The sequence below is a fragment of the Eulemur rufifrons genome, chromosome 7 (genome assembly GCF_041146395.1).
Source record: "Eulemur rufifrons isolate Redbay chromosome 7, OSU_ERuf_1, whole genome shotgun sequence".
Classification (NCBI taxonomy): Eukaryota; Metazoa; Chordata; class Mammalia; order Primates; family Lemuridae; genus Eulemur; species Eulemur rufifrons.
In genome coordinates, this window is record NC_090989.1 from 182,157,332 (window position 1) to 182,175,677 (window position 18,346).

Below are 18,346 nucleotides of genomic sequence, written 5' to 3' on the forward strand. Positions count from 1 at the left end.
ATTTAATTTTGCTGTGAACCTAAAAATGCTCTAAAAAATAGTCTATTAAAAATAAATTAATTTTAAAAAAGATAAAATAAAGTGGGAAGCAGCTAGGATCTCTCTCCTTCTCTTTATCTCTGACCTTCTGTTTCTGGCTTTCTCCCTTCTTTTGTATCATTTGGTTACAATGGAAGATGGAAGTTGAGAACTGGAAATAGTCTGGCCTATTGAGTGTCTGACTCTGTCTAGAGCTGTGGTCCCCAAGCCCCAGGCTGGTGCCACTCCATGGCCTGTTAGGAACTCAGCCACACAGCAGGAAGTGAGCCCTGGATGAGGCAGCGAAGCTTCATCTGTATTTACAGCCGCTCCGCATCACTCACATCACTGCATAAGCTCCGTCTCCTGTCAGATCAGCCGAGGCATTAGATTCTCATAGGAGCGGGAACCCTACAGTAAACCGCCCATGCGAGGGATCTAGGTTGCGGCTCCTTATGCCTGATGATCTGAGGTGGAGCTGAGGCGGTGATGCTAGCACTGGGGAGTGGCTGCAAATACAGATTATCATTAGCAGAGAGGTTTGACTGCACAATGAATGTAATGCACTTGAATTATCTCCAAATCATCCCCCACCCTGCTCTGTGGAAAAATTGTTTTCCATGAAACTGGTCCCTGGTTCCAAAAAGATTGGCGACTGCTGGCCTAGAGGACACTGAGAGTCTCTATCTCATCAATGCCCAGCTGCAGAATTGAGGGAGAGAACTGGACTGTCCAAATTGTAAAGCAGAGGCTGGAAACTGAATTCTGCCCACAGGTGTATATTGTTGGCCAGAAATTTATTTTATTTTTTAATTTGAACTACTTGCCAAAATTTAAAACTGGTAAGTTCCACTTAAAAACTTAACATTTCTGACTCCCTCTTTTAAAACATTAGAACTAGCAACATAGAGCCCAGATTTCCACCAAGCAATAATTGGCTAAAGCCGAGCTGTTTCATTTATGTTCCCTCTCTGGCTGCGGAGGCAATGAGGTCTGAGACCCCTGTTTGTGGTGGGCTGTGTCTATTTACACAATTGCCTAGAAGTAGATATGTATTTTTTAGTTTTTGTTTTTTTAAAGGTGGAGTCTTGCTCTGTCACCCTGGCTAGAGTGCAGTGGCGCCATCATAGCTCACTGTAACCTTAAACTCCTGGGCTCAAGCAATCCTCCTGCCTCAGCCTCCCCATTAGCTAGGACTATAGGCACTTGCTACCATGCTCAGCTAATTTTCTTACTTTTTGGTATAGATGGAGTCTTGCTATACTGCCCAGGCTGGTTATGTGCATTTTTTATTCTTTTTTTTTTTTTATTTCAGCTTATTATGGGGGTACAAAAGTTCAGGTTACATGCATTGCCCACATACCGCCCATCCCCCGAGTCAGAGCTCCAAGCGTGCCCATTCCCCAGACAGTGAGCATCGCACTCATCATGTAGTTATACCCCCATCCCCTCCCCCACCCCTACCTCTTAGAATATGAAAAGCATAAATTAGAATATAACATATCTGTTGTTCCCTATAGAAAAATTCTGGAATCTTCTAAAAAGTAAAAATTTGTAAATGTGTCAACATCACACGAGCTTCTGTTACACGGGGAGGCAACGAATGTGCAAGAGGTAGCAGAGAGCTGTGCTGAGAATCAGGCGACCTGAAGTTTTACTTCTATTTCAACCTTAGGTCATCCGGGTGATCTCGGAAGAGTCACTTTAATTTCTTGGGCTACAGTTTTATTATTATTACAACATTAGAGATTGATGTAGCCAATGTGCCCCCAAGAGTGTTTCTTACAACACCTATCTCTTGAAAGAGTACTCGTGAAAACAGGGTTCTCTTTTCAAATAGTTCGGGAATGCTGTGTCTTTTATCTGGCTTTGGAAGACAACCCTTGAACACTGGCATATTTAGGAGGGATCCTATAGGAATGAAACTTGGTTAACTTTGTTTAATCTAGTGCATTTTGCAAATTTGCTTGAAAAAAAGAACATACTTTTAAAAGATAGCATCTATTAACATTGCTCAGAACTTACATCCTGCGGCATACACTTTGATGAATCACAGCTACACTGAGATCCCTCCAGCCTGAGGTTCCAATGGTCCTGGGAAGGGTTTTAAGTATAGTTTTAGAATTTGAGGGCTTTGCATTTTACGATATTTCTAGTATAATCAATTCACTTGAATTTTATCCATTTTTTTTTTCCTGGAGATAACATTCTATTTTTCTCCCTTGCTAAGATAACTATGAAACAAATTAGCAATGGAAAGTATGTTTTCTTTGCGTTATCTGAATTTGATTTTCCACAGTCTTCCTTTTCTGGATGTAATGGGTGCTCATCCCTTTCCAAGTGACCATTATGCTGCTGAAATATTGAAGTCTGGCAAAAGCAGAGCTGTTGTGGAAACATTAAGAAAACATAATTACCGTACAATGGCACCACCTGATTTGCATATTTTTGAAATGCATCTTGACCAGAGAAGAAATAAGTTTCAGAAAATATTTTCTGTGTCATGATTTCCATCCTCTTTGTTTCTCTTACACACATAGGGCTGATCAGAATACTTTATTATGCAAATTTGAAATAAAGCAAGATTTTTAAAAATTGACTTTCCATGAATGAGGCAAGCTTAATCTTTTATGGTACCCCAAGGGTGATGTTTGGGAGCCCTGAAAATTATAGCTCCTTCTGGAGCACTAAATTCCTTGAAAGAGCTCATGAAAATGCTACTTCCTTCCAGATGATGTGAGACTGCACACAGGCACGGAAGAGTAAGCCTGTGAGCCTGTTTCACCAGGTATTAAGCAAACCGTTCAGTGTTAATAGGATGAATTTAGATTTATATCTCCAAAACAGTCTGAATGGGAACATTCAAATTCATCGTTATAGAGCTTCATTTTTTTTTTTCCTACAAAGGTAGAGGTTGCTGCAGGTATTCTTTTCAGTGTTGAACATCAACTCTCCCTGTTGCCTTTTCTAAAGCACTCAATGGCGAGGGATTTGGGACTGACAGTGAGTGACTTTTACAGTTGTTTTAGTTCACCTTCAGCAGACTAGAGGATTACTCTTGGCTCAGAAAGAGACTTGACTCTTGCATCTAGAAAGGATTTTGAAACAAATAAACCACAAATAAGGAGTCCAGACCATTAAGATAAAATGTGATAGGGACGCAGGCATATAGTCTTTTACTAAAGTTCAAAGAAGTCAATTGCACAAATGCACAATGGATATCTGGACCAGGGAACTTCAGTTAATCACACGCTCATTTTAAGCCAGCAAGTTCTTAGGTTTTATTAATAAAGACACACTATTTAACAAACATGGAACATTGCTGTCCCACTACTTTCCACACTGGTTAGACTAGATCTAGACTACTAGTTTGATCCCAAGTGCCATATTTTCATAGGGACTGTGATAAATCAGAGAATATGTTGAAGAGGTTGATGGGGTGGAGGGGTGTCTAGAAAACCTGACAGTTTGCAGAGTGTGAACTCTCTAAGGCAGGGGTTGGGTCTTGATCATCTTTGTATCTCCAGTAGCTTGAAGAATTGAGAATGTATAGCTCCAAAAGAAAAGGCTTAAGGGAAAAATGACATCTGGCTATGATGTGGGAGAAGAAGGTAACCTTCTCACTTTAGAAAGAAGAAATAGGGCTGGTAGTTGCAGATTATTGCTATGTGATACTATAGTATATTATATTTTAAATCATAATGTCAAATGCTCTAAACAAATTCAGTCTTGACTGAAATTTTCCACTCTTTCCCTCACTGTATTGACTGCCAAAGACCTGTGATATTTCTCAATGCAAAAAGACCTCACATGGATTTCCATGGATTGATGTAGATTTACAAAAATGGCTTTTATGATTTTTCCCCTTCCTATTGCTTCAACTAAATTCTTTAGAATATCTCTGTTATTTTGTATATTATCTCTCTCCTTCTATCCCCAAACAACTCCAATGATAAGCAAAATTTGGATCATCAAGTTACAAGAAGCTGAATTAGTAAGTGATATAGTAAATCCAGGAACAGCAAAGGATGAGGTGAGACCTCTGCTCAGACTCTCTTCATGCCCCTTTGCTGTGTAGATTGCTATGACAACTGGTGAAAGCCACTGCAAATATTATACAACTTCAGCCAAAAACTATTTGTAAAGGTAGTTTTTACTCCCCAACTGGGCCTGGATTTGACCTTGGCATGATTCCTATTGGATCAGAATGCCATGTGTTAACGAACTCTCTCAAGATACTTCCAAATAGTTGCTGTCTTATTTTTCAAGTGACCTTAGGTCCTCAAAGGGCCACAACCTCAAGAAGATGACAGTGGGCAGGCTGGTGTGTATGTGTCCATAGTTGTAATCCAAAAAACACATAGGAGAAAGCTAATAAACAGTTCTATAGCTTCTAAACAATTAGAATAAGCAAATAATGTCAGCACAGCGATCTCTTGATCATGGAAATCTTCAAGCAAAGAGCCAGAAAGTCTAGCCATAGCAGCGAGGAGTCTTATAATGTAAGGCTGCGCTTCCCAACCCCAGGGGGCGTGGACTGGTATGGGTCCATGGCCTTTTAGGAACCAGACTACACAGCAGGCAGTGAGCAGCTGGGGAGCAAGTGAAGCTTCATCTCTATTTACAGCTGCTCCCCATTACTCACATCACCGCCTGAGCTCCGCCTCCTGTCAGATCAGCAGCAGCATGAGATTCTGCATTATGGTGAGTTGTATAATTATTTCATTATATATTACAATGCAATAATAATAGAAATAAAGTGCACAATAAATGCAATGTGCTTGAATCATCCTGTAACCACCCTCTACCACCACCCACGGTCCATGGAAAAATTGTCTTCCATGAAAACAGCCTGTGGTGCCAATAGTCCGGGGACCACTGATGTAAGGGACATTGGACTAATGAACTGTTTCTAAATTTCATATTATGCCAAATCACTACAAAGCCCAATAATCAAACAGCCAAAACACAGAAAGTGGTCCCCTGGCTGCTACCCATACAGTAAACCAATTTTCCAGTCCAATGCTAAAGGCTGGTTCCATTTCTCTCTCGAACCTTGAGAGAAACATCTATGATGACATGACCCAGAAAGAAGAAAGACCTGGACCACTTTATCCAGGGGACCAAGAACCTTTTAGTCTCAAGAGATCAAAGTTTCTGGGAACAGATGGCAAAAATGTCGGGGCGGGGGACAAGATGATGTTCAGCAAGCATTTACTCACCTCCTACTTTGTTCCAAGGATTGTGCTAGAGACACTTCAGGAGATACAGAGATGAACATAGGGTCCCTCACCAACAGCCTAGTTTGGGAGACAAACACACAGGAAGTGAAATCATCTCTAATTCTTATCCTCTCCTCATCCCTTCAAGAAACTAACAGCTCAAATCATGAATGCTGTCTCTAAAGAACAGCCTTTCCTCCTCCTTTCACTTCCTCCTCCCCCTTGACTAGTTCAGATTTTTTTTTTTGTATCTCTGAGCCAACTATCTCCTATGTAGTCTTTAAATCTCCAAACTTTCTATTTCTGATACTTTTAGCACTCTGCCACCACTACATGCATTGTGTCACTCACATTTAAAAAATTTATTCTGACTCCCTACATCCTCCTCCAAACAGTCCAAAACCCTAAGTGTGGTATTCAAGTCTTGCAATTCTCTGCTCCAAATTATTTTCTACCATTACCTCTGGATGCACTCTGTGACATTATTTGGATACCTGCAACACGTGGCCATCTCCAGGCCTTTTCTGATTGTTGCCTCTGGATGGACACTCTGGATCACCACCCTTCAGGTCCAGTTCAAATTCCATTTTCTCCAAGAAGTTGATCTTAATTCTCTCACCTAGATGTAAATACTCCCATGTCTTAAATAACCAGTAGTGCTTGACTGTCCTTCTCTTAGGGCACTTTTCACAATATAGCCTGAAATATATTTATCTGTACAGAGTAAAATCAAAATAGAAGTTATTTTAACTTTAAAAAATGCATTTAATAATAAAAGAAACACGAATGATCTATTTTAGTTTTTTTAATTTGTGCAACTTTATGGGGTACATGAGAAAATTTGTTATGTGTATATAATGTATAGTGATCAAGCCAAAATATTTGGGGTGCCCATCACCTGAGTACACTTTGTTAAGTACAGTCATCTCACTCTGCTATAAAACATTGAATTTATTCCTTTTATCTTACCATATGTTTGTACCCTCTTCCCTCCATTCTCCCCCTTCCCCCTGCTCACCCTTTCCAGGCTCTATTATCTATTTTTCCACTCTCTATCTTCAGGTATTTAAAATTTTTTAGCTCCTACATGTAAGTGAGAACATGCAATATTTGTCTTTTTGTGTCTGGCTGATTTCACTTAAGATACTGACCTTCAGTTCCATCTATGCTGCTGCAAATGACATGATTTCATTCTTTTTTATGGCTGAATAGTATTCCTTTGTGTACATTTATCACATTTTCTTTATCTGTTCATCCATTGATAATGATCAATTATAAATTTGGGTAGAGTGGACTATTTTACATGCTGTTCCATTCAGTGGGTATATGCTCTGGAATGAGCCCAAGATGGGAGATAAGAGCAACCTGCTCTACCCTCTGTTGGTCCCAGTCCCCATGGACATGTTGTAATATAAACATGTATCTTAAACACTAGTCTCACAGAGTTTACCAAGGTGTTCCCACAGTGCACCTTGACTACAGAGGTGGGGACGTGGCTTGGGCTGGACCAAACATAGTTCCCACGGCAGGGATACCACTGAGCATCTCCTAACAATTTCATTTTCCTCTGCCTGGGCAACTAGGAAAACAGCAAGCAAGTTAACGCCGTCACACAGTACAAAACCGAAGAACTGATCATCCACTCTAACCACTGGAAAAGCTAGCTATGTTGGGCCTTTTGAGCAAGATACCTTGGTCTTGAACATGGATAAGACCTTTCTTCGGGACCTCAAGAAGAATGCTCACTATGGGCATTTTGTTTTCCTTCTCATGCTGGCTTTAGAATCTAGCTTCTGTGAACTAGGTAACTCCATGACACATGTCTTATCTCTTTAACTGGAATATGACTCGAGTTTTGGAACCATGTCTTTGTGCTCTCTGAACAATATCCAATACACCTTGGGCACTTAATAGGTGTCTACTGATTGAGGGAATGAACAGACTCTTAATCTTGAAGATGTCACAGTTAGGTATATATCTTTTGGCCTTTTTGTTTTTTCAAATTCCAGGAGCAATGATAGCTTGAAACTGTTCCATCCATACTCTCTCACAAAATCCATGTGGGACATTTGTAAAATGGTTAGTCAAAGGCAAGGATCTCATTGTGGCCACAGAAGAGAGGGAGGCTAATCTCCCACCTTTCCCCTCAACTGCGCCTCCCCCACCGCCCCCGCAGGCTGCAACCAGTTGTCTTTATTTCCTGAGAATAATACTTTAACTAAAGGGACTGAGGCACATTTTCCTGACAGACAAACCAATACCAGAGAGTGCCAAAATACCTAAAGGAGTTGGTGAACTGCAAGCTCTGCATTCCAGAGGTGCTTTTTTCTCTGCTCTAAGGTATAGGATGCATCACATAAAACTGCTTCATATTAACTATAGAGAACATGCCACAGCTGATGGCTGTTCCCTTATTTACCAACCTGTGGATCAGCCATTTGTCATTCGGATGCACAAAGTGGGCTGTATTGCAAATGAGGTGAAGTCACTCAAGCCATATTTCAGTTAAGAATAAGATATTGTCAACTCATTGAAAATGTATGAAAATAAATCCATCTGATATATATATATATATATTTGCTCTGTTCCAGCAGGACATGATAAAAATGTCTCTGGGAAAATTTTATTATTGACAAAAAGCAGAAGATGACAGCCCATGGTGTAGGGTTGCAGAGTACATAGCCCAGAGGCTATTTCTCCTCTCCACTGCAAATAATTCTATTTTTTTTCCCCCTTTGATCCATCCAGTTGAATGACAGAGTGTTAGAATTGGAAGGGGTCTATACTATCCTTTGCCAAAATTTTGAACCTGAAATCCACAAACTTTATAGGTCTTGAAGCCTGTAAAACTTTGAGTATTTTTTTGGCTGAAAGCTTCTACAAGACATTCGAAGAGGTCCATGAGCCCCAAATAATACATACACATACACATTTTAAATAGTGGAATAAGACACACAAAATTTCCCATCTTAACCATTTTTAAGTGTCCAGTTCAGTAGTGTTAAGTAGATTCACATAGTTGTGCAACAAATCCCCAGAATTCTTTTCATCATGCAAAAGTAAAACTCCGTATCCATTAAATAACAACTCTCTATTCTCCCCTCCCCTTAACCCCAGCAACCACTATTCTACTTTTTGTCTCTGTGAATTTGCCTCATATATGTAGAATAATATTAATACCTTATTTTTCTTTTTGTGACTGGATTATTTGATTTAGCACAATGTCCTCAAGGTTCATCCACGTTGTAGTGTGTGTCAGAATTTCCTTCCTTGTTATGGCTGAATAATACTCCACTGTATGCATGTACCACATTTGGTTTGTCCATTCATCTGTTGAAGGACACTTGGATTGCTTCCAGCTTTTGGCTATTGTGAACATGGGTATACAAATATCTCTTTGAAACCTTGCTTTCAATTCTTTTGGGTTATATACTGAGAGGTGGAATTGCTGGATCATATGGTCATTCTATTTTAACTTTTTAAAAGAACTTCCCATGCTATTTTTCATAGTGGCTGTACCATTTTCCATTCCCACCAATGGCACACAAGTGTTATAGTTTCTCTATATCCTCACCAACACTACTTATTTCCTGTTTTGTTTTTTTTTAAATGATAATAACTATCTAAATTGGTGTGAGGTGGTTGGTATTGCATTGTAGTTTTGATTTGCATTTTCCTAATGATTAATGTTATTGAGACTCTCTTCATGTGCTGGTTGGTCATTTGTATACCTTCTTTGGATAAATGCCTATTCAAATCTTTTCCCCATTTTCCAATCATGTTGTTTATTTTTGGTTATTGTTGTTTAGTTGTAGGAGTTCTTTATATATTCTGGATATTAACCCCTTTTTAGATATATGATTTGAAGATATTTTCTGCCATTCAATTGTTGTTTCACTCTGTTGATTTTGGCCTTTGATGCACAGAAGTTTGAAATTTTGATATAGTCCAATTTATCCATTTTTACTTTTATTGCCTGTGCTTTTAGTGTCATATCCAAGAAATAACTGCCAAATCCAAAATCAAGAAGCTTTCCCCTATGTTTTCTTCTAAGAGTTTTATAGTCTTAGCTCGTACAGTTAGGTCTTTGAGCTATTCTTAGCTAATTTTTGTACATGATGGATCCAACTTCATTCTCTTGGATATGGATGCCCAGTTCTCCCAGTGCAGTGCCATTTATCAAATGGTCTTGGCACACTTGTCACAAATTATTTTGACTACATTTTTGGGCTCGCTATTCTACCCAAAATAACAATCTTTAAAGTTAATTTTGACATTGTATACATAAGGCAATGGACTCCCAGAGAGGGAGGTCTATTGTAAATTATTCTCTGTAAGTTATAGATGTATGACCAGAGGGCTCAAGTCTCCTGATTCCTAGGTTACTGTGCCTCCCGTAGTGATCCACTGCAATCCACCTCCCTCAGTGGACAGTGGTTATAATTTCTTAGGATTATGCATTCTGCCCATCCTGCTTTTGTAATAAAGCCAAAATCTTGACCACAGAGGTGGGCACATGCCTTAGTCTGAATCAAAATAGTGCTTATTGCAAAAATTATGTTTAAGGATAAACATATTAACAAATTTAATTTTTTTTCTTCTTCCTGAGCACACAGAAAAACTTCACAATTTTCTGATTTCCCTCACTGTTGGGGGAGAGCGTGTTATTTGGTGGGACGTGGGTGGAAATGGCATACGCAGCATCCAGGTATGGATTTTAAAAGCCATTTAAAACATGCTTTATGAACTTCCAACTCTCTCCCCATGTCTTGGGACCTTGGAGGCCAGTTGTTTAGATCAAGTGTCATAAGACAAAGGAAGTTTAGATCCTGAGTCACTTAATGGAGGAGAGCCCTGCTGAAACACACCATATGCACTTGCATTTGTGTGACTGGAAATAAAGTTTGATCTGCTGAATTGTGGTGATCTAGAGGATTGTTACATGGGATAGCCAGGGCTATGTTTAGTAATGTAGTGGCCTATGCCCCTGGCACAGTGATTGGTCCAAGGGTGGGCATATGATATAAAGACTGCCAAACAGAGTCCTCGTTTGGAATATCAGGCAGCTTTGCTGCAGTAACAAACAACTTCGATAACTCGGTGGATCAAAACAACAGACATTTACTTTTCTCTCACACTACACATCAGCAGCTTCAGGTTGGCTGCTGTGGGTCCAGCCACCTTTCCATTCTGCGCCCAGGCCAGTGGCGCAGCCCCTGTAAGGGGCAATCCTGTTCTTGTGGCAGAGGAGAAAAACAAGGGGGCTGGTGGAAACTGTGATGCCCTTTCCCCCCAACCTCACCCCATCACTCCTCTTCTTCTGCACTCCACTGCTGCCACCCCAGCCTTCGTGCTACTCTTGAGAAATACTTGACACACTCCTGCCCCAGGGGCCTTGCCCGTCTGGCCCCTCTGTTGTACCGCTCTTTCCCAAGAGCATTTACTTCGTCCCTTCCTTCCGATCTTCGCTCAAGAGTGACCTTGTCAGGGAGACCTTCCCTGACCCCTTTGTACAATAGTCCTCCCCTCTCCCGGTCACATCTCTATTCCATGGCTGCGATTTGCTTATATTTGTCAGAGCACTTGTAACCACCTGACACGCGGCATATTTATTTATTTCTGTATACTTTAGGAGAGTGGAGACTTGGTTTTGTAAACTACTTTATCCCCAGTTTTTGGAACATCGTAAATGCTTGCTATATATCTGTTGTATAAATGAATATATGGAAGAAGACAATTATTGATATAAGGATTAATTTAAAACACATAATGTCTGTAAGATACATAATGAAAGACTAGGCACATAGTAGGAGATCGAACTATATTATCACAAGGTATTTGTATGCTGAGCCCTACCTCCACCCATGATCCTTCACAGAATAGAGGCCAATCTGGGATAATGTGGCAGCAAGACCCCTCGCTAAGTCCCTGAAGCCACTATCATGAGCAGCTATGTCATCTGGAAATTTAGCCCTGAGCTGTGGACAGGAAGATTCTACAGAGGAGAATCCAGGTGTGACAAGCTCTTGTCCCCAGCAATGCTCAGCCTCAGCCAGTGACTTGCTTAGACATTAAGTAATGAAAATATAAGGCAGAGACACCCCTGGAAGAGGATTATTGAATTCTAACAGGACGGCTGAAAATAGACAGAAATGTCCCAAATCCATCCTTTAGAGAGACCAGGCACCAGCTGCTACAGAGTATAGGTGAGGAAAGAACCAGAACTGTGACGAGCATCACAGTAAGAAGCATTTGCACAGACTCCGGGGCAGAAGCTGACCACAGGCCAGCAGTGGTGGAGGTGATTGTTGTCATCATTTAGAATCTGTGAGCCTCAGAAAGACTCAGCCCTCCTCCCTCCATCCCCTCCAACACTAAAATTCCAGCGGTCCTAGTTTTCATATATTCTGAGATTTCATCGGAGCAGTGTGCAGAAACAGCAAGGGGGCGAAGCGGCAGTCTCATCAGAGAGTCTGTTATACGTTCTGCCTCACACAGAGAGCCTATTGCACGTTCTCTGATGACCACACAGGGATATTGTTTACACAGAGCTGCTTTATCCTCGCAGAGATCCCACTGAAGAGCTATAGGGGCCATTTGCTCTCTGGCGGCGGCAGCCATGGAGGGGACGTCACAGCCACATACCTCTCATCTGCTGCTGTCCCTTCTCTCCCACTCGCTCCTTCTTTCCTGGGCCTCCCCTGGCTGGCTGCTTGGGGCGCATTTGTGCTCTCACTTTCCATCTGCCTCCTCTTTCTCTGACTCCCAGCCTCCTCCTTCATTTCTCCTTTCCCTCTCTCGGCCTCTCCCATCACCTAACATTTATCTAGCACCCGATGTGTGTCACACGCTGGGGCTGGCCCTGGGGCTCTCAGGAAGGTGGCAGGGGCTTGCTTCCTGAGCTCACAGAGTTGACAACCAGTTGCTGAGTGTGTCTCCTCGGAGAACCAGAAGAGGAGGCGGGAGATGTGAACCGTGACCTTCAGAGGAGGTGGGGACTTGGGAAGCTTTCTGGAGAGGCACTTGACGGATGGGTTTGGACCCGAAGAGATGAGGTGGCAAGAGCCTTTGAGCAGGAAGGACTAATATATACAAAACTCTGAAGGTGGGTCACTGCCAGGGAACAGAGAAAAGCTCAGTTTCGCTCCATAATAGCTTCGTTCCTGGTATGCCTACTCTAAGTCAGGCATGGAGTTAAGTACAAGACACAGACGATCTCATTTAATCCTTGTTTGAGTCTATGGTGAATAACCCTTTTTAACAGATGGAGAAATTGAGGCCAAAACAAATAGTGTAACCTTATATACAGTCTCACAACTGGTTGATGGTAGAATTAGGAGTTAAACACAGATTCTTAAGCACTAGGCTTTACTACCTCCTGAGGGGAATAGTTCAGAAAACGTTTAAAGCAGAGAAGTGACAGCCAGGTGGCAAAGGGTCTTGAGTGACAGAGGAATGCCAAATTTTCTCGGTAAGTAATAGGTGGGGCAGGGAGGTGTCTAAAAATGTTTAAGAAAGGCATTAATATGCGCTCTCATTTAATCTTTGTCTTACCCGAGTATAAACAGGCAAACACACACAAATTACACTCCCTCACCATAGTTCACCGTCTCTTGTCCCTTTCATGATCCTACAGTTCACTGAAGACAGAGGTGGTTCATTTCTCTCTTTTCCACACTTCCTTCCTGGTGTCTTCATTACCGTTCAATATTGTGACAAGGACGTTTTAATACAGCTAGTTAAAACAAAGTTCCAGAAATCCATATTTAATCAATGTTGGTCATTGCAGATTTCTGCAGTGGTGGTTTGTTTTCTTTCTAGTGCATTATTTAGTAATGAAGGAACTTTCCGGCTCAGAAATTGTGGGCTAATTATCATTTTCATAGTTATATGGTAAACACATTCCCAAATTGCGATTTTAAATTTTCTAAGAGTCCCCAGGAATTTCATTTTCTTTAAAAACTTGCTTATTACTTATTCATTAAATAGATTTATCCTGAAGTAGATAATATCATCTCTCTCGAGTGCAAGTTTCATTACCTTTCCTTGAGGTTAATAGATGAGGTTCAGATATAAACATGCCAAAGAGCTTTTAACTCCCTTGGCATGGCCATTGTCTGGGCAGTTACTGGTTGTATTTTAAAATATTCCACTAAAGCTTTGATTAGGGACTTGACCTTTGAGATCCTCAGTGTAGCCCCCAAGGTAGAATGGTAAGTAAAGGACCAGTCTGTCCTTTAGGGAATTGAGACCAGCTATCAACAGTTTCATGCATTCTATAGATATCTTTGCTTGGGAAGAGGAAAAAGGCATTAGAGTCTGCTCTTATCAAGATGGAACCGGCAAATGCTTCCATTTAAGCTTAAATCAGTTTAAGAGAGCATGAGACCTCCTCGTGATAAGCATATGAAAGGAGGAGGGAAGGAAGTTGAAAATAAGTGAATATATCCAGGATGATTCTTAAAACTCTAAATACAAGAGAGATACTTGTGCTGCCTTGCCTTCTTTTCATTTCTGACAGATCCCAGACCTCCCTGGGTTCAAGGGCATGAGACTGTGAATAAGCAATCTGATAATCATACATCATGTCCAGTAGGAAATTTTCTTGGTTTTAAGATTCATGGTGTGCACTTCCACACATTTGGTGGAATATCCAGGCCGCCATGCCTCTTTGGTATGCAAAGCGTGTACACTCTTTTCTTCTGCATTAATTCACGTATTGATTGATATGCTCCATCCACATGCAGGAACACTGTGATGGCTAATTTTATGTGCCAGCTTGACTGGGCCATGCATGAGATGCCCAGATAGTTGGTTAAACATTATTTTTATGTGTATCTGTGAGAAGGTTTCTAGAAGTGATTAGCATTTGAATCGGTGGACTCAGTAGATTCTCAATCTTGGGGGGCATCATCCAATCCACTGGGGGCCTGAATAGAACAAAAAAGTGAGGGAGGATTCACTGTTTCTCTCTGCCTGACTGCCAGAGTTGGGGCATTGATCTTCTCCCGCCCTCAGCACTCCTAATTCTCAGGCCTTCAGACCCCTACTTGAGCTTACACCACCAGCTCTCCAGTTCTCAGGTCTTTGGATGCAAACTGGAACCATACCGCTGGCTTGTCTGGGTCTCCACTTGCAGATGGAAGATCCTGGGACTTTTTAGCCTCCATAATCACACGAGTCAATCACTTGTAATAAATCCCCCTGCCATATGTATATATCTTCTATTTGTTTTGTTTCTCTGAAGAACCCTGACTAATACAAACACTAAATGTTGTCGGAGCAACAGGCAAAATCAGGGATTGTCAACTCAAGGGCCCGCAGGAGCCTTGGGAGAAACAAATGAGTGACAGAAGGTACTCTCCCATTTTCTGTGAAACATGCAGCCCTCTCTGTCTTTTTTATCTTCCTACTTTCTCTAGGGACATGAATACAAGAAATATTTCACTTTAACTCTTCTGTAAGAAAAAGACAAGCACAAATAGAAAATAACAGCTGATATTTTGTCTTTTCAGGTAACAACACAGCTTAATGGACCTGAGGTAAACTGCAAAGTGTGTGCTGGGTAAAAAGGGGCCACTTGTTACTAAGCCTGAGCTGACTGGTGCAGATGGCAAAACAGTACTGCAAGATCTGCCATTTTTTTCCCAAGAAAAGTTAGAAATCTGGATTTCTATACAGACAATCCAATTTTTGAAGCTGGCCACCAATTCAATATTTTAAAAAATCACATAGGTTTGGGGGAGAAAACATTAGGCCTTTTCTGACTCATGGATCACCAGTTTGAGAGGTCTGGGGTAAATGGATGGTAGGAATGCTGAGAGGGGTGGAAGTGGGGAGGGAAAAAAAAATCACTGTAGGAACAAGACATCGTCATCATCCTAAGAGCATGAGAGAAGCAGATTTATTCATATGATTTCCTATATCAGACAACAAGAACCTGTCAAATCAGAACCATATTCATTTTAAGGTAGTTAAAAAAGATTACTAGAATGATATGTTGGTAATTTGAATTAATTGCATAATGATCCACCACAAATTACAGTAAGTGAAGGAGAAAATAAAAATAAACACTGAGCTGGAACAGATTTGTAGGATGAGCAGAGAATAACAAATCCAGAGGAAGAGGTGGATGTGGAATTCATAATTTCTATTCTTTCACCCTTTTACTGAAAACATGAAGGGGACTAGCAAAAATACAGGCAAAAATAGTTATACTTATTGCTCTTCTAGGAAGAAATGATTTCAAATTCAGAAATGTCATCAAAGGGTCTTCAAAAGAATCACCCTTCTAGAAATTATTATAAGTCAAATAGTGATTTTATACTACATTAAAAATTTTGTAGAGTTCGTTTGTAACCTTGGGGCAGGTAACAATCCCATCCAGTCTTGATTTTTTTTTAATTTGGAAAAGGGTGGTGGACTTGATGGCTTCTCACAATTCTTATAACACTACCATTTTATGAGATTCTATTACCAGAAGTGATAGCTGTCCTATTACAGGAGATGATGCTTGCACTGGAAAAAGACCATTTTAAATGAAGGCAATTATAATGGGGACCAAAAATTCACAGCAAATAGTGAAATGTTTGATTGGAACTTTATCTTGAAAAATGAGACCAAAATTACAAAATTTTATTCCAAAGTTAACAACATTTAGGTTATAAATGCAACTATGCATAAAATGCCAGAATGAGCACAGCACGAATCAAGCAGTGATTGATTTGGGGCAAGCATAATTGTCTTCTAATTTGAATGGTAGAGGATACAGTATCCTTTTTTTCATATTTGACTTTCACAGTGTGGTAATCACGATGGGTACTTCTGTAAAAGTGTTTGAAGGCTTCAACAATTTTCCCAAGAGCCTCTCTTCATCTTTGATATTTAAATTGTTCTCTTCTGGAGCATCTATCTGTAATCATTTTTGTCTATTTTTCTCTTAATTGTTAACCCATCAGACTTTACTAGATCCTTATGTGTCAATAGCTTTATGTTCAATTTGCGCAGTTTTCTCTCTTTTTTAATAGGCTTTATAAAATCCTGCATTTTAGAGCAAGATTTATAGGCTCTGCAATTGCTTTGCATTGTTGAAGCACAGAACCCTCGCTAAGATGCGCATCACCCAACACAGACAGTAGTCTCTGAGTCTGTGGACAGAGGCTAATTTTGTGAGGAGTCAATTGTTAGTAAATATTTTTGTGCTTCCAAGGCCTTTCCTTCTCCTACTCAAGTAATTCTAGGAAAACAAACAATTAAATACTCTTTAATTCCTTTATAAAAGTGAATTTACAGCTGTACCTGATTCTTTTCTACTTGAGGGAGTTATTTACCACACACATGATAAGCTCATTATAGTAAAACTCTGATTTTCTATCTTACCAGTGATTGATATAATCAATGAAATAATGTTTACCTTCTGAAGTTTATATTTAGGAGAAAGAGACAAGATAATGAACTCATGTAATCAGTCTGAAATCTAAGTTTTCAAGTATGAACCAAAGTTTGTAAATTTCAAACCAAACCCCTATTCTTTCTCTAATGATAAGAATTGAGGCTCAGAGTCCTGACATCACACCTGGTTAATTGCACATGACAAATTACAGAAAGAATTTTTAAGGTAAAATATAGGTTATGATTAATAAGTTGAAAGGTAAAAATTATAGGAAAATCTGTAATGAAATGGTTTCAAGAGTTAAAATGTAAACTCTCAGAATCCATTCATCAGATCCACCCACATGTTCATTTTTAAAGCTGAAATGATTTAAAAAGGTTAGCAAAAGGCCCTCACATCTAGTAATAACAGGACTAGGGCAGGACTGTGATTCACTGCTGGGACATCCTCTGAATTATAAGTTAAAATAGGAGCTACTTTACAATCCAATCATTTGTCTAAAACAAGCAGGAAATTGAAACCAAAGGGTAAATCACCCAACAAGAATTGCCAATTATAACGTGATGTATGAACTTTGTCAGATAGACCCTGGCCTTTAGAGAAGATGAGTGTCATTCCCTGGAGCACTTCCAGCACTTCCAGTCAGGGGAGAGCAGGGTTTCTCCACCTCGGCACTGCTGATGTCATGGGCTGGGCAGCTCACTGTCGCAGGGCTGTCCTGTGCTCCGTAGCATATTTAGCACCACCTCTCCAGCTAGACACTGGTAGCACAACCTCCACCCAGGCCCTGCCTTCCTGCCCTGGAAGAGTTATGACAACCAATACGTGTCCAGATAACATAAGTGTCCCCAGGGATATAAAATTCCTCCCTGCCCCACAGTTGAGTACTGCTAGAACTGAGACTCTTACTTGAGGGTAGTATTCACATTTTTCCAATAGCTTCTACAAGAACTGTTCTATTTTAATTGAGAATTTTCCAAATTTTGGTCATTCTAGTCTCATGTTTATGTGTTTCCTCATTACCGTGTATTATTTTTAAGAATTTTGATAATTTATATATCACTTGTTCTATTATTCACTTAATATTCTTTAAGCTATTTTCTTTTTTAATAGAAATATATTTTATTTATTTATATTTTAATAGATTTAGGGGGTACAAGTTGAATTCTGTTACATGCATATATCGTATAGTGGTGGAGTCTGGGCTTTTGTTGTATGCATCATCTGAGTAATGTCCGTTGTACCCAACAGGTATGTTTCTATCCCTTCCCGTTTGTGAGTTTCCAGTGTCCATTATACCTCTTTGTGTGTCCTTGTATAGCCATAGTTTAGCTCCTACTTATAAGTGAGAACATATGGCATTTATTTTTCTGCCCTGAGACACTTCACTTAGGATAATGGACTCCAGTTCCATCCAAGTTGCTGCAAAAGACATTATTTCATTGTTTTTCATGGCTGAGTAATATTCCATGATATGTATATACCACATTTTCTTTAACCACTTATTGGCTGATGTGCACTTAGGTTGGTTCCATATCTTTGCAATTGTGAATTGTACTACAATAAACATACGAGTGCAGGTATCTTTTTGACATAATGAATTCTTTTCCTCTGAGTAGATACCCAATAGTAGGATTGCTATATCAAATGGCAGATCTATTTTTAGTTCTTTGAGAAATCTCCATGGTAGTTGTACTAATTTACATTCCCACCA